Source organism: Ictidomys tridecemlineatus, chromosome 13 (genome assembly GCF_052094955.1).
Source record: "Ictidomys tridecemlineatus isolate mIctTri1 chromosome 13, mIctTri1.hap1, whole genome shotgun sequence".
Taxonomy (NCBI): domain Eukaryota; kingdom Metazoa; phylum Chordata; class Mammalia; order Rodentia; family Sciuridae; genus Ictidomys; species Ictidomys tridecemlineatus.
This window is the reverse complement of record NC_135489.1, coordinates 4,382,530-4,407,324: the sequence shown is the minus strand read 5'-3', so window position 1 is coordinate 4,407,324 and position 24,795 is coordinate 4,382,530. Positions and strand designations below refer to the sequence as shown.

Genomic DNA, 24,795 nt, shown 5'->3' with positions numbered 1-24,795 from the left:
GTGCTGGGAACATGTTTGTGGGTCATGCAAGGGTGAATGCCTGGTTATGTGCTCACAACAGCACCCTTTGTCAGGAGAGCCCTGACCCTGACCCTACTGGTTCTTACACCCCTCTCTCTGAAGGGAAGACCAGAAACTTAGTACTTAGCACAGCACAATATGACTGGAAAAGCCCCTGTGGGATTGTGCTGGAAATTCTCTTAGCAGATCTCTAGTAATAAACTCCACAGATTATTGGTGCTCCTGTCCCTCTGCTGAACCTCATTTCAGGATCCAGAGTGCGTGGCAGCCTGAGAAACCAGCCAGGCTCGCCTCCCTCCAACACAGGGACGTTGCTGGACCAACACTCTTTGGCACAGGATTCCGGTTTCCTAACACAACTGAATGATATGCAGATGTGAGTGCAAAAGGGCAGTGGTCGTTTCTACAAATCTGAATGCTTAGAAAAGCTTCATCAAAGATGAGTTTTATTTGCTGAAATGTTGTTAGATCAGCTATTGGCAACATGGCTGTTAGAGGTAAGAGAGAGTTACAGCAGAATCCAAAGATTCCTGGCCAGTTATTAATTAAAGAATTTTGGTGCTGCCTACAGTGAAGTTCAGTATAAAATTCATTCAACAATTCTGTACATTGGAATGTTTTGTAATAAAATGTTGAGGGAAAAGTATCTAAAATTCTGCAAGGCAGATTTTATATTCTTGACAAGATGGTAAATCATCACGGAATGCCGGTTCCTTCCTCCACCTGAGGACAAGGCCCAAAGAGGTAAAGAGCAAGGCCCGGTTCCTGGGAAAAAAAAGTGGAGATTATTTTGATAAAAAATGTACACCCCACATTCCAGGTCTGCTTAGTTTCCTTCCAAATTGCAAAGTTTTATTTTTATTTCATTTTTATTTCCTACCTCTCAACCTACCCAGGGGTTTCGCTATTAGAATTCTAGACTCTGCCTGAGAAAGCTATCACTGTAGATGAAAAAGTTCTCAGCTGAATAAGAAGTTGAAAATTCTGCCTCTGTCCCTTCTGCTGGAGAAATGCAGGCACACTTCTGCATTATGAAATCACTCTGTGAAGGTCGTTTTCAGCAGAGACATCTTGTAGGACACCCAAATCAGGCACCAGGAGGATGTCTGGCACCATTGCTTTCAACCTCTCAAAAGCTTATAATTCTCGTAGGGTGCCACCTTAAAATGGGCAGCCCCTGCAGCAATATTCAGTTCTATACCTTCCTTTATTTTTTTTAATTTGAAAGCATAAATTCTTGTGAGTTTTCATTGTAAACCAGAAAGGAAAGCTGTCTCTCCACTGTGAACAATTTTCAGTAAACAAATGACTTTTACTTTTAAAAATTTAAAATTTTTATTTTATCTAAATCACTTTTATTAGACTCCTGTGCAGTGTAAGGAGAGAGAGGGGCTCGGGGCACCGGTGGCCGGAGGTGCTTAGAGTTTCCTGTCCTGCTCTTTGCTCTGCTCTCCTGCCCCTCGCACACTACTGCACCTTCTCTGGTTGAATTGTGCCACCACCCCCCCACACACACACACAGCAAAACAAGTTCAAGTCCTAATCTCCAGAACCTTGGAATGAAATCTTATTTAGAAACAGGGTCTTTGTAGAGGTTAAAATGAGACCACACTGGAATAGGGCAGGCCCTACTGCAATACAGCCATGTCCTTATGAGAAGGGGAAATCTGGTCACAGATACATTCAAGGAGATGGCCAAATGAAGATGGAGACAGAAGGCTGAGTGATAATCTGTACCCCAGGAATGCCAGAGATGGTCAGTCAGCACCAGGAGCCAGGGCAGGGCCCTGGGGCAGACTCTCCCTCACAGCCTCAGAAGGAACCAATCCGGTCCACCCTGATTTTGAACTTCTGCTCTTTGGAAATGTGAAAGAATATATTTCTGTTGGGGCACTTGGTTCCAGCAGCCCAAGGAAACCAAAACAGGGCAACTAGCTTGGATGATTCATGCACACCCTGATCCAACCAGTGGCATCCTTACAAGAAGGAAATCTGGACACACACAGGCAGGGAGAGCATCACAGGCAAACAGAGGCAGAGGCTGGGGGGTTGCAGCCGCAAGCCAAGAATACCCAGAACTGTAGAGAGCCACTGAGGCAGGAAGGTCCTCCCAAACCTTCAGGGGGAGCCTGGCCTGCTGGCGCCTCAATCTGGGGCTTCTGCCCTCCAGACTGTGTAGGAGTAAAACTCCGCTGTTCTAAGATACCCTGTGTGTGGAACGCTGGTTCCTCAACTGTGTGAAACTAAGATGCTGCCTTGCAGGGAGGTAGGTGGTTGGCAAAGAGTAACCTGAGCTGGAGGCTCAGCCCAGGTCTCCCCTCTCCCTGCCTCTACTCGCACTGAACTCCAGGCTACCATATGTCAAGGGAAAAAAATCCCATGGCAGAAAACATGGCCAGAACTGTAGGGAGCAGAAATGATAATACAGCCAGATCAAAACTTTTAAATCAACTTGACAAAGACTTAAGAGATCAATAGCATAAGCCAAGTACAGGCAATAAACAACAGCAACAAAAAAGCATCAGGTATTAGATAAACTCGGCAGGTGACATAAATAAAATGCATACAGGTAAAGAAAGGAGAAGTTGCACAGCTGGGTGGAGGAACTAACAAAAGTGACCAGGGTAAATATAACAGGAGACATGAAACATGTGGGATAAAAAGTAAAACGTCTATGTGCTAGTAGCAGGGATATCAGAGGAAGAAAAGATTAACCAAGGGAAAATATTGGAAGAAATTGTTTTTGAGAATATCCTGAGTTAAAATTAAAAAAAAAAAAAGTGGAGGATGTCAGAATACAAAGGTCCATGAGGTTATAGCAGAGACAAGAAAGAGAACTCACTCCTAGCTATTATAATAAAGTGTAAGAGCATTAAATGTATGAAGTTAACACTAGATACCAACTAGAATCCTACAACAGAAAGAAAATCTGGAAAATTCCCTTATATTTGGAAATTAAACAACATTCTCTAAGTAACCCATAGGTAAAGAAAGGAATCATAAGGGAAGTTAGAAGACATTTCAAAATGAGTGAGTTTTTCAAATATCAAATTTGTAGGCTGGAACTTTAAAAAACAAGTAACTAGAGAGAAATTGAGAGATTTAATACCACAAGTCAGAAAAGAAAAATGTCACAAATTAAGTACCAAAACTTCTACCTTAAGAGGCCTGGGAGAAAAAGAGCAAACTAAACCCAAAGTAAGCAGAAAAAAGTAAGTTAGGACACAGATAAATGAAATGATGACAGAAATACCTTAGGAAAAAATATCAATGAAACCAGAAGAGTGTTCTCTTAAAAAAAATAACAAACCTTTAGCTACACCAGGGAAAATAAAAGCCACAAGTTAGCAAAATCATAAATACAGGAGAAGACATCAGAAGTGAACCTAGAGAAATTTAAAGGATTACAACTGTCATATGTAACAGATGCGATGATGTGGATGAAACACGCAAATTCTGGAAACACAAACTAACAAAACTGACTCAAGAGGAAATAGAAAGTTTGAATAGACCTGCATCAAGAAAAGCAATAAAAATATTACCACAAAGAAAAGCCAAGGCTAAGATGACTAAATCTTACTAAACATTTAAAGAAGAAATAATACCAGTCCTTTAAAATCTAAAGAATAGAGGAGGAAACACATCTCAAATCATTCAATGAGACTAGTATTCTCCTAATATAGTGCTAGTGCCTACTAACATCACAAAGCTAGTTTTAAAAACATCCTTAAGGACAAGAAAAGTGAAGGCCAACATCCCTCATGAGCAGAGACACAAGAATCGTTAACAATGGCACCAAATTCAGCAACATATGAAAAGAATTAGACATTTTTAATAAGTGATATGTTCCCAAAATGCAAATTGGTTTAATATATGAAAATCAATTACTGTAATAAGAATATTAATAAAATAAAAGACAAAATGATCATCTTATAGATATAGAAAAGGTATTTTGACAATATTCAAAATTTGATTGTAAAAAATACTCAACAAAATAGGCATAGAAAGCAACTTCCTCAACCTGATGAAGGACATCTATGACAAATGGCAGCTAATACCAAACTTCCTGGTGACAGACTGGAGGCACTGGCCCCTGAGTTTGAGAACAAGATCAGAAACTTCTACCCGACATTGAACTGAGTATTGAAACACAAAAATGAGGAGGAAAAGGAAGAGAAAGAGGATGGAGAAGTGTGGAAAGGAGGAGTAAGAAGAAGAGGAGAAGGGAAAACAAAAGGGGATAAAAATAAAAATCCTCTAGTTTGGAAATAAAGTAAAACTATCTTATGTCATTAAATGCAGAAAATCCCAAGGAAATCTCTCTCTCTCTCTCTCTCTCTCTCTCTCTCTCTCTCTCTCTCTCTCTCTCACACACACACACACACACACACACACACACACCTGGAGCAAGTAAGTTTATGAAAGTCATGGAGCCCAGTTTCAATATATAAAAGTCAATAATAATTCGCATTGCTATGAAAATGAAATTTTTAAAAAATAAGTCCATTCAAAAAACATCAAAAAGTGAAATTTTGAAATAACTTTGACAAAATAATGAGCAAGATTATACTAAAAAGTATAAAATGTTACTGAGAGAAATTAAAATAGAACCAAATAAATGCAGAAACATTCCATGTTCAAACACTGACAGAGTCAATGTTGTCAAGAGGGCCGTTGCTCCCAAGTTGACCTCAATCCCTGTTGAAACCCCAGGAAGCTTTTTTGGTAGAAAAGTCAAACTAACCCTAAACTGTACCTGGCAGTGTGAAGGACCAGGGGAGCCAAAGGATTCTGACACAGAGCAGTGTGGGAGGACTTCCTCGTTCTGACTTCACAACTCCCTGAAAAGCCACGGTAGTCAAGGCAGTGGCCTTGGCCCTGGATAGGCATATAAATCAACAGAGCAGAACTCAGAGCCCAGAAATAAACTCTTATGTAACAGGCAGTTTAAGTCTGACAAAGGTGCAAACATAATTAATGGGGAGAGAAAAAAAGTCTTTTGAACAACCGGTGCTGGGGTAATTGATATAAATATGCCAAAAAAAAAAAAAAAAGAAAAGAAAGAAAGAAAGAAGAAAGGTTAAAAAAAAGAACTTAGACCCTTACCACACACTTATCCAACAATTAACTTAAAATGGCCCGAAGACCTAAACATAAGAGCTCAAACTCCAAAAATTCTAGAGAGAGCATTAGCTGTATTTTCTAGAAAACAAAACACAAAATAACCTCAATCTCAGTCAGCCTTGTAAGATCCATGGGTGAGGACACCCACCAGCAACAGGACCGTGGGGTCCACCTTGAGGACTAGGTCCATCTGCACAAGATGGGAGTCAAGGCAGGCAGAGGAGGAATGTCACAAAACAGCACAAGGAGCATGCCACAACATCATATCAACCTAGGATACAGGGTGACACAGAGGGAGCCCCGGCTGAGCCCCAGAGGAATCTCTCTGACCAGAAATCACATCAATCCAACAGTCTGATACAGAAGGATAGAGGTACTTTGGATTAGGCAGAGGGTAGTAAAGGGAGGGGAGGGGGTCTGGGGATAGGAAGGACAGTAGAGTGAATCAGACATTATTACCCTATGTGCACATATATGAGTGCACGGCACCACCAGTGTGATTCTACAACACGTACAATCAGAAGAAAGTGTAATATGTCAAAATGCATTCTACTGTCATGTATAACTAATTAGAACCAAATAAAAAAAAAGAACAATCAGTGGTCAGCTATCAGAAATGATGGGCCCTAACTGAGGTCTTGTTCAAATGCAGACACCACACCAGGAATCTAGCTGGTAGAAATATTACTGGGTACCACGAAGTCCTAATTCAAATGTGAAAGACCACCGTGAAGCTCACCTCCTTTGTCCCGGAGGTGGAAAAACAGAAGGTGAGGGTGAACCCAGATGGAAGTTATAGGAAGGAATAAAACTCATAGGCAAAACCTTGGTGCTGTTTTCAATGCCTGATTATGTAGATTTTGCTCCATGCTCCGCCCAGAACCATGCAAGCCCTCAAGCTAGCACACCAAAATGGGGTTTTCTGCTATCTAGACCCCTCCCACGTGGTGAGATTTCCCTCTCTTCTTGCTTAACTAAGTTCTTCTCTGTTGACTCTGCTCTTCCATGATTGTCCATGGATTTTATTCTTCAAGTTTTGAAAGACAAGAATCCAGAAGGAAATTGGTGAAGCAGGGAATCTAGTCTCATCTCAAAACCGGTTTCAATACCAATAACAAATGTACACATTGTTTTTGAGGGATTCTGCACTCTGATTCCAAGTGTCTTAAATTTTTCATTGCATTTAAAGAAAGCAAAACTGAAAAGTGTAGGTGATGGACTATGAGTGTGGCTTATGAAGAAAGACGAAGCCACTGAAACCTAAACTCGCTGACTGTGTCAAGTGACTGGTGAGTGAAACTACACACTTAAATTATAAAATTCAGGGTATGTGGGCCGCTTGGCCTTGGACGCCCCTGTTGTATTGATTTTTCAATCACCTTGCACACATTGGATTCCTTCTCCTGTGTGGGCAAATCCTGCACATAGCATTGCAGAGTGACGGTTTGGGGAGCGTCTGGCGCTGTGATGTCTCACCGCCACTGGTGGGGAAAGGAAGGCGATCTTGGGTGGGTAATGTGGAGGACCTGAGTTTCCTCTCCTTAGGCTGAAGACTCTTAGGAAGAGAGAAGAGAGTCAAGAGGCTTCTGCTTGGAAAAGTGCAGGGAGGCCAGCCTGCAGGAAGAATCGCCCCAGGTTAGCTTCACGGAGGTCACCATGCTGGATGCCAGTCCACTGGTAGCCAGTGGTGACCAGCTGCACCTTTGTTTTCCTCTTGGAATCACAAGGCCTGGCTTTCTTCCCACCCTTTTAGTAGAGATGGCAAAACCCTGGAGCTGAGTTGGCTGGGACCACGGCAGGTGCTGTGCACACTAGAGGCTGAGTGGTCATGCGATGGTGCAGGGCAATGCTTCCACAGAAGCCCAGAACCCAAGGCTGGCAGCAGTAACCAGAGCAGACCGTGACACACACTTGTCCCAGCGCTCAGAGGAATGGATCATGGAAGAAGGGCCAGGTCGTGCAGCACAGGGTGCATGTCCTCAAACTGGTTGGGGTGGTGGAGAGGCCACACGCCTTCTTCATGCCAGCCCCTCTTCTGCCATCAGACTACCCTGCTCTGGAAGGGGCTCTACTTCCACTCAGCCACTGGGATCCAGTGAGAGCTGCCTGTCAAATGCCCACTTCTCTGTGATCAGCCATGGGGGGCCTTCCCAGGGTACTTCCTGAGAAAAGGAGAGAAGTCCACCTTCTGTTTTTGGGATGAGCTGCAAGGCTGTGATTGCAAAGTACCAGCAGTTAGGTGCCTCACTCAGGAAATAGAAATAGGAAAGAAATAGAAAGGATCTCATGCTGTCCTCTGATGTTGAATTCCTTCAAGGACACATGACCCTCCACGGCCTGGCCTGGGGAAGACTCAGCTCTAACTCCTGCCTCTCGGGAAGGCCAAGCTACCTGCCTTGGGTCCACTCACCACGATGTCAAAGAAAACCCCTCGCCTGGTCACTTAGAGCATGCCAGCTGCTCCGCCCAGGTTCATACACATGGCACATCACTCCTTCCAACACTGTGCCCACTGTACATGTGGAAGATGGAAGCTTCCAAGATGGAAGCGAGACCAAGTACCTGGCTGTGGCCACACACTGGAAATGCTGGAGCAGGATTTGAAGCTGGCCTGCTCCTGTCAGAACCCATGTTCGCCTACGATGGCCTCCCCTCTGGGCTCCTCAGCTCGTGGCTGTTCCACAGATGTCTGTCCGCCTCCTTCACTGTGGCCAACACAGCCTGCACAGTAAACTCCAGCCAGGCTACTTGCTGGCTCTAGGCTCTGACCTCCCTCTTCACAGAGCATTTACTTTGGAAAGCAGATCCTTCTGCACCCCTCTCTGTCCCTGTGGTGCAGACTTCTTTCAGCCTCTTCCAGATTCCCAGCCCAGGCTTGCTCTCCTCAAGGACCTGCAGCCACGGCTGGGAAATGCGCTGACCAGACAGGCAGCCTGGACACAGCCACCACGCCACAGGACAGGCAGGCCCGGACACAGCCACCACGCCACAGGACAGGCAGGCCTGGACACAGCCACCACGCCAAGGGCTGGCCCACCAGGATATGCAGTTGATACTCATCAATTGCACGTCAGTGACTCAGTGACTCTAGGGAAGGAGGAAGGGAGGGAGGGAGGGAGCAAAGAGATAAAAAGGAAGGAAGGAAGGAAGAGAGAGTGTGAGCTACCCCATCCCCATCTGCCCATCTGGGGGAAGGCAGTCTAACCTTGGTGACAGACACCCAATGGACAGCCTCCTCTCTTCCCCTTCCAGGGCTTCCTGCCTCACAGAACCTCCCTCCTGTGTTTCGGTGGAGTTGGGTTCACTGTGCCATCACAGCCGTCTTGGATAAAGTCTCCCTTGCCATCTTTAACAGGCATCAGGGAAATTTTTCTTGTACAGTGGACACAGCCTCTGTGTCCTCCTCCCACCCACAGGGGTAGTGTTCCCTCCTCTGTGGCCACCACTGGATTCTCAGCCACACTGAGAGCCTTCACGTGGTGACCACATCCGTGGGTCTGTGAGCTCTCCCAAGGCCAGGGCTTTGTCTCGCTCATGGGCCTGCCCTGGTAAGTGCTCAGGAAGCATTTGTTGAAATGACCAAATGAATGGAATGAAAATACTAAAGCAAACAAATCCTTTCATGATAAGTCGCTTTAAATCAGAAGGAATGAAAAACATTTTGTGCTTTTTACAGCAGCTGTTTCTAGGTTTTCAGATGAGATTGCCCTTCAGTTCCTGGAGGGTAGGACTCAATGGGATGCGAAGAGAAACAGAATCAGAAGGAAATATGCCAACCCACTGGATGTGTCCATCCCAGACCTCTGCACCCTTCCTGCTCCAGCCGTGCTGAGGAACAGCAATATCCAAACATAATTTGTCATAATACACTGCCCAGTTAAACACAGAGAAGCGATTACTGTCCTGGACATGTATGACAAGCCAGGTGCCACCTGTCTCATCTAATAGAGCAATCTGGTGTGGCATCCATTGCCGTTACACACGTGACGTTCTACCAGTGAGAAAAGGGACACCCGAGAATCAAGTCACATGTACGAGGCTACTCAGTGAATGGGTGGCAGAGCACAGGATAGATACTAAGTGGATCAGACGCCAAAATCAATGATCTCATACCTGTACCAGCCTGCACCACGCTCAAGGTCAATTACAAACAAGTGAAAACCAAATGTGAAAGACAAATGGGGAGAGAGAGACAAACACTTTTCAACTATTTAAATGAGCCCATCTTACAGTTTTTCTTCATTCTGTTTATTCATGTTACTACACCAAACCTCAAAATAATAAGTCATGTTTAAAATAATGAAAAGTTTTCTAAAAACTTAGGGACAAAATGTTTGTAAGGAGACTAAACAATCTTTTTAATTTTATCATTTTTCTTTTTTTTTCTTGTTCTCTCTTACACACACAAACACACACACACACACACACACACACACACACACACAGTTTTAGTCAACTTTTTTGATCACAAAAAAAAACTTGACAGAAACAACGTAGAGAAGAAAAAGTTTATTTTGGCTCATGGTCTCAGAGTTTCTGTCCATGGTGAGCTGACTCCATAACTCTGGACCCAAAGTGGGCATGGCAACCAGGAAACAGAAAGAGCTCTGCTCACCAGGGACGAAATATGAACTCCAAAGTCATACCCCCAGTGACCTAGCCACACCTACCTGCCTACAGTTAACACCCATCAATCTATATCAGTGGATTAATCCCCTGAGAGGTCTTGGCTCTCACAATCCAATCATCTCACCTGTAAGCCTTCTTGCATTGTCTCACACATGAGCCTTCGGGGACAGCTCATATCTAAACCACAATGTGTACACACTCACCACCATCTTTACTGCTGCTGTGTGTTTTCATTTTCCCATGCAGTCTCCTAAAAAGAAAAAAAAAACTTCATCAAATTATGACAGAACACCAAGAAGACCACCATAGAAACAGCAGTGAAAAGAACCCAGCAGTCAAGGCAGAGCGTGACTCAGTGACACTGGTACAGAGTCAGCTTCCTGATCACACACAGTTTTAGTCAACTTTTTGTTATTGTGACTAACTGTCCCTGGTGACTCCCCCTGTCCCTGGTGACGCTCATGTTCCTCTCTCCTCCTATGCCCTCAAGGTACAAACAACCTACTGGCCACTTCTGCACACGTGACAAAGACTGTGTGGAGATCCAGAGCAGGTGATAAAAACACAGAACCACCAACTGCCACTTCGATTGATTCTTTTTAAATCTGAAGGATGTTCACATAGAATTCTATCACAGCAGCAGACACATGTGCACCCAAGTGTGATGCTCTCAGCCCAGCTGGGCAGTCTCAGGTCCCCTTGACATTGCTGATTTCCAAAATTCCACACAGAGGAGGAAAGTGGAGCCTTCAATGCCACCTGTTTTGGTTGCTGTGCTCGATCACCAGCACTCTGACAGTTTACAAGGCCTGTTTTCATGACACTGCATTTCTAACGTTTATTTTAGTGTCTAGACACACAACCAAGTGCCTTCCCTGTGTCTCTGCAATAACAATGCAGACCTGCAGGCAGGTGCTGTCCCTATCCGGTAGATGAAGAACTGGGGATTGGAGAAATGAACTCATCCTCACAGGTGGTATGACCATGATTTGAGTCTGAATTGGTCTAACTTCACAGAGTTTTTATTTTATTTTTCCACGTCATCTGCCTAATTTGAAGAATTTATGAAGTACAGCTTCTCTAAGAAACTCAAGAGTTCTGAAGTGAGCTGGGGCTATAGCTCAGTTGGTAGAGTGCTTGCCTTGCATGAACAAGGCCCTGGGTTCAATCCCCAGCACCACCACCAAAAACAAAGTATAATTTAAAAAAAAAAAAAAGGGTTTTGAAGTGACTCTGTTTCTATATATCCAATAGCCAGAGCCAAGCATAAAGGTCAGGGGATTAGACAGTTTCCGTTGGGTGCAGACCTCTTCAATTAGTACAGTGGAATCAGAATCTTGCCTGCGTCCTCCCTAGACCCACCTGCCAGTGGCCCCTGTCCACACCCAGCCCAACCTAAAGAGCTCCCTCTTCTTCTCATGCCGCCATCTTTTAGGTTTTGGAAAACAAAAATGGTGGTTTTTTTCCCATTATTCTCCATCACTTCCTTCTCCTGTTTTCCACCAATACTAATGAAATATGGACCAAAACTCCAAGACCAGACTTCTCATTGACAAAATGTTTTTATTGCTTACAAAGCACATACCCATTGGAGACATCATTTTATTTATTCTCTCAGATTCTTTAGGGCCTTTTGACTTACAATGAGCAAATAATGGATGGAAACAAAAGGAAAAGTCAAAGATTAATTGGGGACATGGGATAATAAAGCTATAAACAAAGAGTCTTGGAATTGGCCTTTAGTATCCAAGACATCTATTTGCTTTTCAAATATTAAACAGCAATTATATCCTTGACCTACATATGTGAAGGAGATTGTCAGGCATAATGAAGTAGGCAGTGGTATGTTCAGAAATAAAAGCCATAAACAAGCCACCACTAAACCAGGTTGGACTATGGGGATACCTCAATAACAGACTCTCATACATTTGTTATGAACACAAATTAAATTTTTATTAAGTATTTATTCCATGTCAAGTACAGTGGTTTGTCAGTGCTCCAGGGAAAAACAGAAATTCCATACATCTGGTCTCCCCTTGCTATTCGGCTTCACACTGCATCTAACAGTTGGGATAATAGATATCAAATATTAGATTGATATTTTCAAATTTTTCATTTAATTTCATTTCTTCCAGTGCAAAGTGGCATAGATTTACTTTCAACCCTCTTTTAAGTGTCGAAAGTGCCAATGTTCTTGGTGTGTGTCTGATAAGACAGTAGCAGAAAGTGCTGGTGGCATTCAAAGCAAGCCCACTGGATTTATCTGTCACCTAATGGCTCTGCAAGTTCTTATGTAATAACATTTGTTCCATCCAGGTCGAAGTGGCACACACCTGTATTCCCAGTGGCTTCGGAGGCTGAGGCAGGAGGATTGCAAGTCCAAAGCCAGCCTCAGCAAAGGTGAGGCACTAAGCAACTCAGTGACACCCTGTCTCTAAATAAAATATAACATAGGGCTGGGCTTGTGGCTTCGTGGTCAAGTGCCCCGAGTTCAATCCCTGTAACCACTTCCCCCAAAAATAAGTTCCCGGGATGACTGAAGGACAATAATTGCTTTAGTTGGTGTTATGGACTGAATGTTGAAATCCTAATCCCCATTGTGACTGTATTTAGAGCAAGGAAATAAGTGAAGTCAGTGAATCATAAAGGTAGGATCTTACCCAATGGGACCAGAGTCTCCTGCCCTCCCTCTCTCCTCCCCATATGAGGAGGACACAATGAGAAGGTGGCTGTCTACAGGCCAGGAAGAAAGTGCTTCTCAGGAACAAAATAGAAGCTGGACCCTGACCTTGAGCTTCCAGTCTCCGGAACTTGAGAGAGAATGTTCTGCTGTGCGAGCCACCCAGTCTGTGGTGTATTGTTACAACAGTTCAAGAATATTAAGACAGTGACGCTGCATTATCGTCCCAGTCAGACCTGGACATGACAACAGAGCTCAGATGTCAGGAAGGGTGGCCTCTGTGGAGAGTCATGGCTACCTTCTGAAGCAGAAACTGCCCATCACTTTGTGTCAGCTCTAGAGCCACACAGGATAACTCTCTTGCAGTCAAAGACACAGGGACTGTCCATATGCTCTGATGTGTGGCCATGCTGGGTAGGAAGAAGATAGACCCCAAACAGGCTGGAAATGTCTGACATAACACCACTCTTCCTGACCGATACGTTATACACAAAACTTAAAGGAGAGAGCGAAATGTGATGTGCATACCAATGACGTTTCAATCTCTATGTGAAATATTTCAGGCCTACCATCCAGAGTTACGTCTTATTATTGCCATGTTGGCTTCATATCACTTTTTTAGAAGTGTCCTCAATCTTTTTTCCTTCCTCCTTTCCTACCTAAACATAATCACTCGCTTCAATTGATGTGTATCATTCCATGCATATTTTGCTAAACGTGAAGACAATCAACTAGTCTTCAGAAAAGGTGAATTTTCTCCATAAAGTTCTTCCACACCCTTGTTGGGCTTGCTCCCATGAGGTTGTTTGTTTTTGTTTTTGGTAGGTTTGTAATAACTACTGTAAATGTGTGTTTCCATAAAAAGTATTGAGTTGCTTTTGATGGTTTTTAAATTTTATATAATTTAAATCATACCATAACAATATATTTTTGAGATTTATCTGCATTCATTCATATAGTTCTGGTTCACCCATGTTGCTGATTAATATTGACTTGTTATGAACATATACATATTCATTTTCCTGTTGAAAACATATAAGTTGTTTGCAATTTATTGATATTCATACAAAGTTTCTATAAACATTTTTTTTAATCTCTGTGAACATGCATACAAACTTCTGCTGGTGTATACTTAGAAAGGTAATTGTAAATCATAGATTTTGCATCTTTTCAATTTTATTGGATAATGATACATAATTTTACAGAGGAGTTGTGCCTGTTTGTACTCCCACTCATGGAGCATATGAGTTCTATGCTCCACATTCTGACCAACACTTTGAATTTTCAGGATTTTACATTTTGCCAACAGAAGAGGATGAAATGGCATGTGGCCTGGTTTTCATTTGAACTTCTCTGAGGACTAGTGATGTTGATTCTTCACATTTAGTGCCTATCTGTGGTTCTTCCCCTGCAAAATGTCTTCATATTCTTTATCACCTTCCCACTGAATTGCTAGTCTTTAGACTATAACTTTAAAGGCATTTTATGCTTTTAAAATATATTCTAAATGCCAATAATTTATCAGTTGAATTGTTTTCTGAATCTCTTTCTTGGTCTGTAGCTTGTCTCATCCCTTGTTTGAATGTGGAGCTTTCTGTTTTAAACATGTTCAATTTGATATATATTTTTTCTATGGCTTATATTTTATGTGTTTTTGCTTGAAATACCTCTCTGCACTGAGATTTGAATTTTTTCCAGTATTTTCTGCTCAAATTTGAAATTTTACTTATGTCTCTAATCTACCTGGAATGGATTTTTGTGTGAAAAAGGGAGTCTCATTCTAACATTTTGCATGTGGATATCCAGGTATCCCAACACCAATAATTGAATAGTCCATTATTTCTCTTTTGAATGATAATGCTATTCTGCTATTGTTTCCATTATGCATGACTTCGTTTCTAGCTTCTCAATTTTATTTGTTTATAAATCAATGTTTTATCCTTGTGCTAATTTTACACTCTCTTCATTACTATACCTTGAAAGTGAATCCCGTCACTTTCTTCTTGAAAATCATCTTCTCCAGTCTTAGTCTTGTAGTTTTCTTTGTGTTTGTTAATTATTTAATTAAAGGAAAAGCTCTGTTTGCAATGGAATTACAATGGTATTATATTTGTAGATTAGCTTAGTGGAACTGACAGTATTATGGAAAGTCTTTTTGTCTATGACAATGATAACTCTATCCATTTGTTTATGTTTTTGCTAATGTCTTTTGAGAAAGTTGTGAATTTTCTCCATAAAGTTCTTCCATATCCTTTGTTGGGCTTGCTCCCACATACCATGAGGTTGTTTGTTTTTGTTTTTGGTAGGTTTGTAGTAACTCCTAGAAATATGTTATTTAATTAAACTTTCTAAGTATTGATTTTCAAAAGTGACTTCATTCATTTTTATACATGATGTTTGGTCCAGATGCCTTGCTGAACTCTCTTATTTTAAACTTTGTCAACAGTTTATGGGGTGTTGCTGTTGATAAGAACTTGAGATAAGAGTTTGGTTAGTTCTTTCTAATCCTTACTCATTTTTTTCCTTTTTATCCAATCTTACTGCAATGCTCAGACCCCATTCAAGACATTTCTATAAAGTTCAAAATCAGGCAAAACTAAAACATAAATGAATGCAAACCAAGATTATAAAAGTAGGAATAAAAGTAAGCATGGGGCATCCTAAAAGTTGGGGTAATGGTTAGCCACAGGGGAAAGGGGATCTGCTGGAGGGAAAGGGTGGAGAGAGGCTGAGTAATGGCACCCGTGGGTAAGGTCACCGGGGTTTTGAGATACTCATCAATTTGAACAATTATGTGTTACACGATTTTCTGTATATGTTATAACATGAAATTTTGAATTTTAAAAATCATTTAAAATGAATTTGGGAGTGCTCCCTATTTTCATAAGCTCTAGAACAGTTTTCAAAATTTGGGTTTATCTGGTATTTCAAGATAAAGTAAAAAATCAGCTTTAAGTTCTTTGAACTTGGTAGGAGTTACTGAAATGTGTGTGTCTGGCTTATTGACTGCATTTCTGTAGAGGTTCTCTTCCATCCATGTTTCATTTCTTATTAAATCATTTTTTCTAAGAAATCATCCATTTTCTTAATGTTTTCTATGGAATCAATTTGTTTATAATTTGTATTTTGTCTTTACTATCTCAGTGTTTTGCTCATCTTTTTATTATTAATATTAGTTACATCTACTTACCTTGGGGTGATTTTAACTTCCTCCATAACATTTCGTACTTCTTACAAAGAACATATCTCATTTTTATAATTCATAAAAAAAACTAAGAAATCTAATGTTTGGAGGCAAAATATAAGAACTCTGAGAATTTTTCAATAATATGAAAAACCATCTAAGAAAGGGGGCAACCTCATCCTGAGGTATCTAATTAATAACCTAATATTTCACAGATCAGCTTTACTTAAAATGTGCCTCTGTGTGTGATGATGGATGTCAAGTGGCACTTTTCAAAGACCCTGCACACAGACGGAAGCTTTGGCCAGGAATGGATCCCCCCTGCATTTGCATCTTGCCCGGCAGAAGCCGAAGCTACGGCCAGTCCAATGCTGGGCCTCGAGCACATTTCACACGCCCTCTTGCTCCCCTGTCCCCTGAATGCCAGCTACTGCCTGGTTCTCACCAGCACTGGCTCTAAGGATCATCCAGAAATTGGAATGAAACCCATTTAGAAAGGTCACATCCCCCACAGAAAGAGTGGATTAGACTATTTCACCAGACCCCAATGCTCTGAGAGTGCAGAAGTGGGATGTATCAGGAAGTGATCTCATCTGCTTCCTAAGCTGGAGCCGTCTACTATATTTCACCTTCCATTAGTACACCCCAGATTTTATTTTAATTCGTGGTTCCAATTTGTCTTTGTGTGTGTGTTCCTGGGGATTGAAGCTGTACCCCGAGTGATACTCCCAGACCTTCTTGTTTTGAGGCAGAGCCTCCCAGGCTGGCCTCAAACTTCACCATGCCCTACTTTATCTCATATTCTTAAAGTAGGTATAAAACACAAGTGAAAAGTGTCATAGGTCAGTGTTTAACTTTTTTTTTTAACTTTTTTTTTTCACAAGAAAGATAAGTTCTCCAAGTAATAATCTTTTCTCCCCAACTCCACATTGTCAATAGAGATGGTAAAGTGAAAGATAATTCTACAAGTGACAGCATGGTCATTTGTCATTTAGAACGACCCTTATTGATAGAGGAGGGCTTATCCCAATGTTCCAATTTCATCCCCCTTGTGTAGACTTTCCAGGCCCTGGCTGAGGAACTCCACTAAAGCTACAGCCCCCAGACAAACCACTGACTTCTCTGGACAAACACGGCTGTAAAATGTTCTCTGGGCAGTTGGGCACAATTTGTAGTGTTCATTTACCTCTAAAAATAACTTGCCTAATCGCATAAACAAAACGCCACTCTTCTAATGGATTATTAGCAGTTTAATTATTTGCATCAAGTTGGGAAAAGATGTGTAATTGCACACACTTCAACAAACTCACTTGGATTCCACATTTGTTGCCTATCTACCATGTGAAAGATGATATCAGCCTATAACTGGAATTTCTCTCCCTTGGCAAACTTTAATGAAGCATGAAGCTTTATCAATTCAGTATGTCCTCTTTGTGGGCTTTATTTAGCATGCCAACTTGGTCAGCAGGATTGTCTTCTAAATGACAGCCTAAAGGTCATTCTGGAAGTGGACCACCAAGCTAGCTATCCAGGACTTTACATCCTGCACCCCTCTCTGAGGCTCACATGTTACAGTGTTCCTGACTTTCTAAAATTGGACTTTTCAGCTGCACCCTGCCTTCCCCAGCCACACGTGTGTCTGCAGTCTTTCTTTCAACACCCTCTGCCTGAGTTGCTGAGGAGGAGGAAGAATTCTACTGCAGCCTTCAATGCCATCTGCAGCTGCTTGTTATATATATGGGATTTCCGATCACCGGATGGGCATTACTGACTTCCTTTCCTGTGAAACAATCTCTCTAAGATTCCAACACAGCCAGTGAAGAGCAGAGTTGTGAGCCCTTCTTTAATTCATGGATCAAGAACTTTACTCTGGATTCTGAAATGCCGGCCTATCTTCAAGCTAAATGGATGGACAGTGGAAAACAGGGAACTTAGTGTTGAATCATAGACACGTTTTCTTGTAGCGTGAGCCGGAGTAAAGGTTGGGAAGTGACAGGTTGTCATCTGAACCTGCTAGGTACTCAGTAAATATCTGCCGAACTGAATTAAATGACTTGAGAAGGAGTCTAAATAAAAGGAGCTGTTTCCTCTCCTACCGTCTTCCTCTGCGTTCCTGAGTGTGCTCTGTCCTCCACAGACATCCTGAGGACGTGCGGCAGCTCCACCAGGGACTTCTACTCTCAGCACTGAGTGATTTCTCAAGCTGCAGCCTGCATCAATGAGACAGTTAGAGCAGTGATCTACCACAGGGTAGATTCCTGGTGGCCTTGATTTACGATTCAGAACTTTTATGTACTTTTCTCCAGAATATTTTTAACCAGGGAAGAGGGAGTGGAAGTGTGCAGGCAAATACATCTTCGTGCAATGAGAATGCTACTGTTTGTCATCAAAAGCCACTAAAACCACCCTCCTGTCACCTCCTTGCAAATCCCATGCAGGGTTGCCCTCTGTCCTGTGGCAGAGGTGCTTGTACCACAGGGGACACTTCACTCACCCCTCACTCAATTGGCTGCAGAGCTTCATCGTGGGTTACGTGTGGCATAGGAAGTGCAGTATCGCCAGCTCGGGAGCAGAGAGCTCTATTCAGCAAGGAAGGACTAGATAGGCCACCCTCTTGTTGTTGCACACTGGATATTCACTTCCAGACCCTCCGCCCAAGTCGGAGGCAGGATAGCCCCTGTCCAGCAGCCAGTGCTGCTCGTCTGACCATAGAGGGATCCGTGACTCGTCAGCCCACCCAGAACACGGACACTCCCACACAGACAGCTCAGGTTTTAATGGTCCCTGGGTACATGGTGTCTTGAAGGCCTGCAGGGACCAGGACATTCCCGTTTGTATACACAATGTGGCCCACATAATGAGAATTTCATGAATGAGTGAGGGAAGGAAGGACTGAAGCATGCCCACTTCTTAGCCAGGCGTTTGCACCATGGCTCCTCTGCTAGCTGTAGTCCCACGTGGGCATGGACAAGCATCACCGGGGGATTAAGGGCAGATACAAGAAGGAAAAGCCTCCCTGCCCTGACCAAACGCCTACCGTTGCCTTGGATTCTAACATCTTGTCATAATCCTTGGTGAGGAATGTTAGAGACTTAAAGGGCGTTTTCTGAGTAAGTCTTGTGAGCAAAGGAGCAGAGTTATGTTTGAGGAAGTACAGAGTAGACATGGTGGCAGAAACCACGTGGAGCTCAGGAGGCACTCACTGCTCTGGGCCTCACCTCTGCAGAGAATCCGGGCTGTCGCTGGGCGATGGTGGGCAGCCTCATGCCCCAGTGACTATGCTCCTTAAGTCACCTGCTGCTTGCTGCACCCAGTTCCCTCTGCTGAGTGGGTGCCCTCACTCCTCCATCCACCAGTGCGGAGGGACAAGGCCTACCTTTGAGAGGATGTTGACTGCACTGTAGCCCTGGGGGCCAGGGGCCACGGGAGCTGTAACAGGGAGCCTACGACCCTGTTCTCTGAGCCTCCAGCTGGGATTCAGGTTGTGTGTGATTTAAAGGCATGGTGGTACACACTAATTTAATAATACTCTTGAGGAATAAATGTGAACGGTCACTAAATCCACGAGACTACATTACATTGTCTGCCTCCAAAACAGAGCTTTTCACATACTTCTAATGCCCCTCCACGAGACAAAGTTCTGCTACCCAGCTACAACACAGCTTTTAAAATGTCTTTAAAGCAGTTGTTGATGCACCATAATAAGCCCCTCAGGAAAGAGAAGAGCAAACACCTGAAACCACGGAGCCAGTGTGAGCAGAAGGTCAGTGTGGCCTTTTCCCAGGTGGCTTCAGAACAAGCAAGGGGCACATGAGCGATTCAGTGACAGAAGAGTAGCCAACAGAATCTTACCACAGAAAACAGTGTTCTGTCTGGAAAAATGGGGAGTTGGGATTCGTAAATGTGTACAAAACAGATGCCACTTGGTGTCTTATGCCATGCAGTGGCGATTCTTGCCCTAATGCAGAAAGACCAGCACAAGCAGGAAAAGCACAAGCTCCAGGGGGAGCAAAGCACCATGGGAGTGGGTTGCAGTGAGTAAAAAGGTTGGGCAACTTTCTCTGCAGGCTCCAGGGTCCAGTTGCATCAGACTTTAATAGTATACTTAACACAATCATGAACTGAATTTCTGATCTTTAAATATTTTGTTACATTATAGCAACATTAATAGAATTATAATCAAAATGTACTCATAATCCCATGTCTTCAACAAGTCAAACTGCTCTTATTTGGTCATTATTCATTCTAGTCTCTGTTATTAAAAAAAATAGAAATTTTACTTAACTTAAAGCACACTACAGTTAAGAGGTATTTGACATTTTGAACCAATACAAAATGCATAGAATTTTTAACCCCACCATTTTGACCTGAGAATGGTTTTAGACTGTATGTATCAATAAAAACTTCTCCTCAATTATAGCAACATTAAATACATTAAGCCAACATAATTCTTTGACCAGTTTCCTAGCCTACTCATTCTACTGTTTCTATGAGTGAGTATTTTAGATTCTACATATAAATGTGTATTTTTCTTTCTGTATTTGGCTTATTTCACTTAGTGTAACATCCTCCAGGTTCATCCATGTTGCTGTCATTATTTTTTTAAGGCCCATTCATATTCCTATGTGTGTTTGTGAGATATGTTTTATTCATTAATCCACTAATGGACAAGTAGGTTAACTCTGTATCTTAAATATTGTGAACTACACTGCAATGACAACACAAGTGCAGATACTCCTTCAGGATCCTACTTTTCCTAGGAACCTCCAATACTGTTTTCCGTAAAGACTGCACCATGCTTCGTTCCCACCAGCAGTGGATAACGGGTTCAGTTCCTCCACGTCCTCACCATCAACTTGTTTTGTTCATTTGATAACAGCCATCCTAGTAGGTCCGAGGTGGTATTTCATTATAGTTTTGATTTGCATTTTCTGATGATTAGTGACACCAAGCAAATTTGCACATACCTCTTAGCCATCTGCATCTCTTCTTTGGAGAAATGTCTATTTAGGTCCTTTGCCCATTTTTTTACTGAGTATATTTTTCCTTGTGCTATGGAGTTGCAAGTTACCCAATTTGTTTTCTAGGAGCTTTCTTGCTTTATTTTTCACATACTGTACCTGGACTGTGTCTCTAGGCATAAAGTAGATGCCCTTTTCTTTCTTTCAAGTGGCTGTACAGGTAACACAGTGTCACCTATTGAAAAACCCATCTTCTTCCACTGCTCTGTGATGCCACCATGTCAATGAGCCTGTTTCTGAGCTCTGTATTCTGCTCCATATGTTTAGTTGATCTTTTCTTGAAATGAAGGGCAATATCTTATTTCCTATTACTGTAGGACAGATGAGGCTGGACACCCGAGGAATCTTTAGGGAGCAGGTTTATTTAAGCTGCAGTGGTCCAGAGGGGTTAATGCCTAAAAATCTCTGGACCCTGGGTCTAGAAATTCTTTGAGATTTATACACAGTGTGTGTGCGCACTGGGTATATAGCAGTTGGTGATTACGTGGCAGGTACTCTTTGTCCCATATCCTTCAGCTAGACAGAGGTTTCACAAGATTTTACCAAGGAGTCTGTTACACCATTTGTTTGCAACCTGGCATTTACAGGAGAGGACATTTCAAACCACATTGAGCTCTCTGCAGAAATCCTGTGAAATCCTGTTGACACTCTTTGTAAAAGTCTTTCTGACAAGAAGAGAAGCTTAATCATGGTAGGGGTGCTTGAAGAAGCTTAATTATGGTGGGGTCTCTGTGGTGTATGTGGGGGGTACCTGGTGGCTGCATCACTATGGCACTGTGGAAAGTCTTCTGAAGCCCTGTCATCTTGTGCTTCTTCAAAGTAACAGTTATTCTGTTCTTTGTGTGCATAAATGCAAGTTTCGTTGACTTAAAGCACAATTCTTTTAATAAATTTACCCATTAGGAAGAATTAGCTTCATTGCATATGTTTATTTTTATGCTCTGCTGAACACCCACACAATTTCTCATGTGGTTAAGTGTTTATAATGGAGCTTCTGCCCTCCAGTGCCACTGCACACATGGAGGTACAGAGCAACCCCAGGGCGGGGGCTTCAGAAGCAGGCAAGTCCTAGCACTGACTATTACCAAATGTGCTCCTTTGATTACTTAACTTCCCTGAACTCAGATCCTCATTGTAAAATGCATTATCATATCATATACCCATAGGGTTATAAGGATTTAAGAAATATAGGTAAAGCTATTGTATAGTACCTGGCATAAAAAAAGATGTCAACTATTAAAAATGAAAGTCACTATTATTATTTCATAATAAAGTTTTGACTTTATCCCCAGCCAACACTAAGTCAATGAGCAATCACCTATGTTTTCTCTTGAGTCTGTAAGCACTTTTCTGAATTGGACACATACAGATGAATGATTTGTTTTATGCCCATTTCACCATGACTCAAGCACATAAGTTAACCAGTGACCATTATTTTCCCTTGGGATAATTCCCAGAGTTCCTCTTATAATCATCAAGAGGCCTTGAGGGAGATAACATGGAGGGTTAGCACAGGACAAGTGCTCAGGCTGAGCCAGTAGTATGAAGCCGAGGCCCTGTCCCTCAACCCGCTTTCAGGCATTTGGCAGACACAGCCTCTCCCAGCATGCACTCACCCGCTGCATGTCACTTTCAGGACTGGCATTGCAGTGCTTGGTGCAGTACCCGTGGCTCTCACCAACTGCAGGCAACAGGGCCCGTGTATTTGTAGCTGCGTCTTCTTCCCATTTTGCCCCAGAACAGCTTTGTCTCCTTGGTTCTTCCCTGGCAGCCGGGTGGCCCTCTGGCTGGAGGATTCATGAGGTCCAGCACTTGCCTGTTCCCAAATGTGCACCATGATGCTCTCTGCAGCAGCTGCTGGGTTCCTTGGGCACCTGTCATCTGCCCTGACCCACTGCGTGGCATGTCCGATCCTGCTGAACTGTGCTCAGGAGCATGCCTTTCAGCCAGCAGCTTGGGACTTGTGTAGCAGTGATCTGCTCCATGTTTACTATAGCTCATAGGAAATTCAAGTATTATTTATTGAAGTCATAGGAAACCACAAGACTCTCCCAGGCTCAAGGTGGATGACATATTGTTCTACATACAAATGGACACAGATGACTTAAGCTAACAGTTTTACTTTCAGCTTGGAGACACCATTTTTCACATTAAAAGTGTTTATAAACCATTTGACATAGATTTTCCTGTGTGAGCATTTCTGAAGCAGTTATCATCATCACACTTTAAAGCAGATGTTGATGAAAAGAAGAGACAACTATAAAGTTACCTATACATATTATCTCTTCAAAGGCTGATCAGATCTTTGGCCGGATTTTAAACCACAGAAGATTTTGCATCTGAGTACTTGTGAAATAAAAGTATGCCTCTTTTACTCCACACTAGTGGTGGATATGCTTTTGTGTGTAACTCAAACTTGATTTTGTTGCCAATTGCATAATCAAGAGTTTGCACCTGTTACTTTTCTTGAATTGATTCAACTCAATCGAGTCCTGCTTTGTGATTCTCTTTGTATCAAACATGCCCCTGCATAATCATTTCTCTTGCTTTGCAAACAAAGGCTTTCTTTCTGACAAAGAAATAGGATTATCAAATGCATTTACTTCATGTGTCTGACAACTTAATTTCAATACATAATAATACTAAGATGGTACTGTTTTCTGTTGGTGTAACAAAATACCTGAAACTGTATGACTTATGTAAAAAAAAAATGGCACAGCATCTGCTCAGTATCTGGTAAGTGCCTCATGCTACATCCTAGCAAGGCAGAGTGGGTTGCATGGCAGAGAGTGCTATTACTTTGGCTAAATAGGGATGGGAAAGTTTAGTGGGAGATTTTTTAAAAATATTCTACTTTATGTATTCCTATTCTTTGAAATTATTACCTTTATATATGAGAACAAAGCAAAAATATTTAAGGGCTTTTGATCTAAAGAATAAAGTCCTAGGCAGCACCCACACCCTTGCTCTGCTGTGGCCTGTCAGCTGACTATAGCAGAGGTCTGGTCAACTTCTACAGACTTTGTCTTAAATATGAGCAGAGAGCAAATTCTAATGGGAAAACCAACAATCCAGGAAAACAGACAGAAAGAGTCTATATAAGACAGAGAACACAAGGAAGACAGGGATCATTTTATTTTTTTGTGTTAACTTTTAATTTTGGAATTATTTCATTAAAAAAGTTGTAAAAAAGATTTATAAAAAAGATACATGAAAAATTTCCTACATACTCTTCAGATTCTCCAAATGTTGACATTTGATACTAAAATCAGGAAATTAGCAGTGTGTTCTAATGTGTGATCAATATCCCTTCTTCAGATTTCACCCATTGTTTTGTTAGTGTCATTTTCTGATCCAAAATCTAATCAGATTTCTTGCTCTCATCTGTCCCAAGCCTTAGCCTCCTCCTAACTCTTTGTCTTTAAAATTTTCAAAGAGGAATATAGAATACAAGTATAAAATGTTCTTGCCCCTGTCTTAGTCTAATGCTTCCCCATGTATGATTTTTGGTAAACATCACAGAAGTCTTTGACATATCAAGAGGCTATGATTTGCTCATTACTGATGCTGTTGACTTTAATGGTTCTGTCTTCTCAGGTTATTCACTGTAAACTTACCATTCTTTCCTTTGTAAGTAGTTAAGTACCAGTGGCATGAGACTTCAACACTACATCAGACTTGGGCACCCATGCTATGGGTTTCCAGTTAAGATGGTAATATTTTTTTGAAAAGGAAATGGATAGCCTAAGACAGTTCTATCCAGGAATGGACAAACTCTAGCCTGAAGCCAAGTTCAGCTGCTGCCTGGCTTTATGAGGTGGTAGTTGTTTTTGATGATTGTCATTTTAAAATTGTTATTGATATGTTATAATTATACATAATAGTGGGATTTATTGTTACATATATGTACATGCACATAATATAATTTGGTCAGTTTTATTCTCTGATACCTCTCCTTTCCCTCCTGTTGCTTGTTTTTGTGTGAACATGATCCCACACCCTCATTTATGGATCATCTGTAGCTGACTTCACACTACAGGGGCAGAGCTGAGTAGCTACAACAGACACCATATATCCCATGAAGCCTAAATTATTGTCTGGCCTTTATAGAAAAGGTTTTCCAACCCTGCTTTGGT

General features: G+C 42.1%; 2 long non-coding RNA genes across 2 annotated transcripts; both read right to left on the bottom strand.

Moving 5' to 3' along the window:
- Nucleotides 1-445: 445 nt before the first annotated feature.
- LOC144370097 (uncharacterized) lies at nucleotides 446-4,985 on the bottom strand. The gene is made up of 2 exons (XR_013430037.1): nucleotides 4,778-4,985; nucleotides 446-786 (listed from the first exon to the last, which is right to left on the bottom strand). It is a non-coding gene; the product is annotated as an uncharacterized LOC144370097 (long non-coding RNA).
- A 4,654-nt stretch (nucleotides 4,986-9,639) lies between these two features.
- Nucleotides 9,640-17,946, bottom strand: LOC144370096 (uncharacterized). Its single transcript, XR_013430036.1, has 2 exons — nucleotides 17,735-17,946; nucleotides 9,640-10,024 (listed from the first exon to the last, which is right to left on the bottom strand). It is a non-coding gene; the product is annotated as an uncharacterized LOC144370096 (long non-coding RNA).
- Between the last annotated feature and the right edge of the window lie 6,849 nt (nucleotides 17,947-24,795).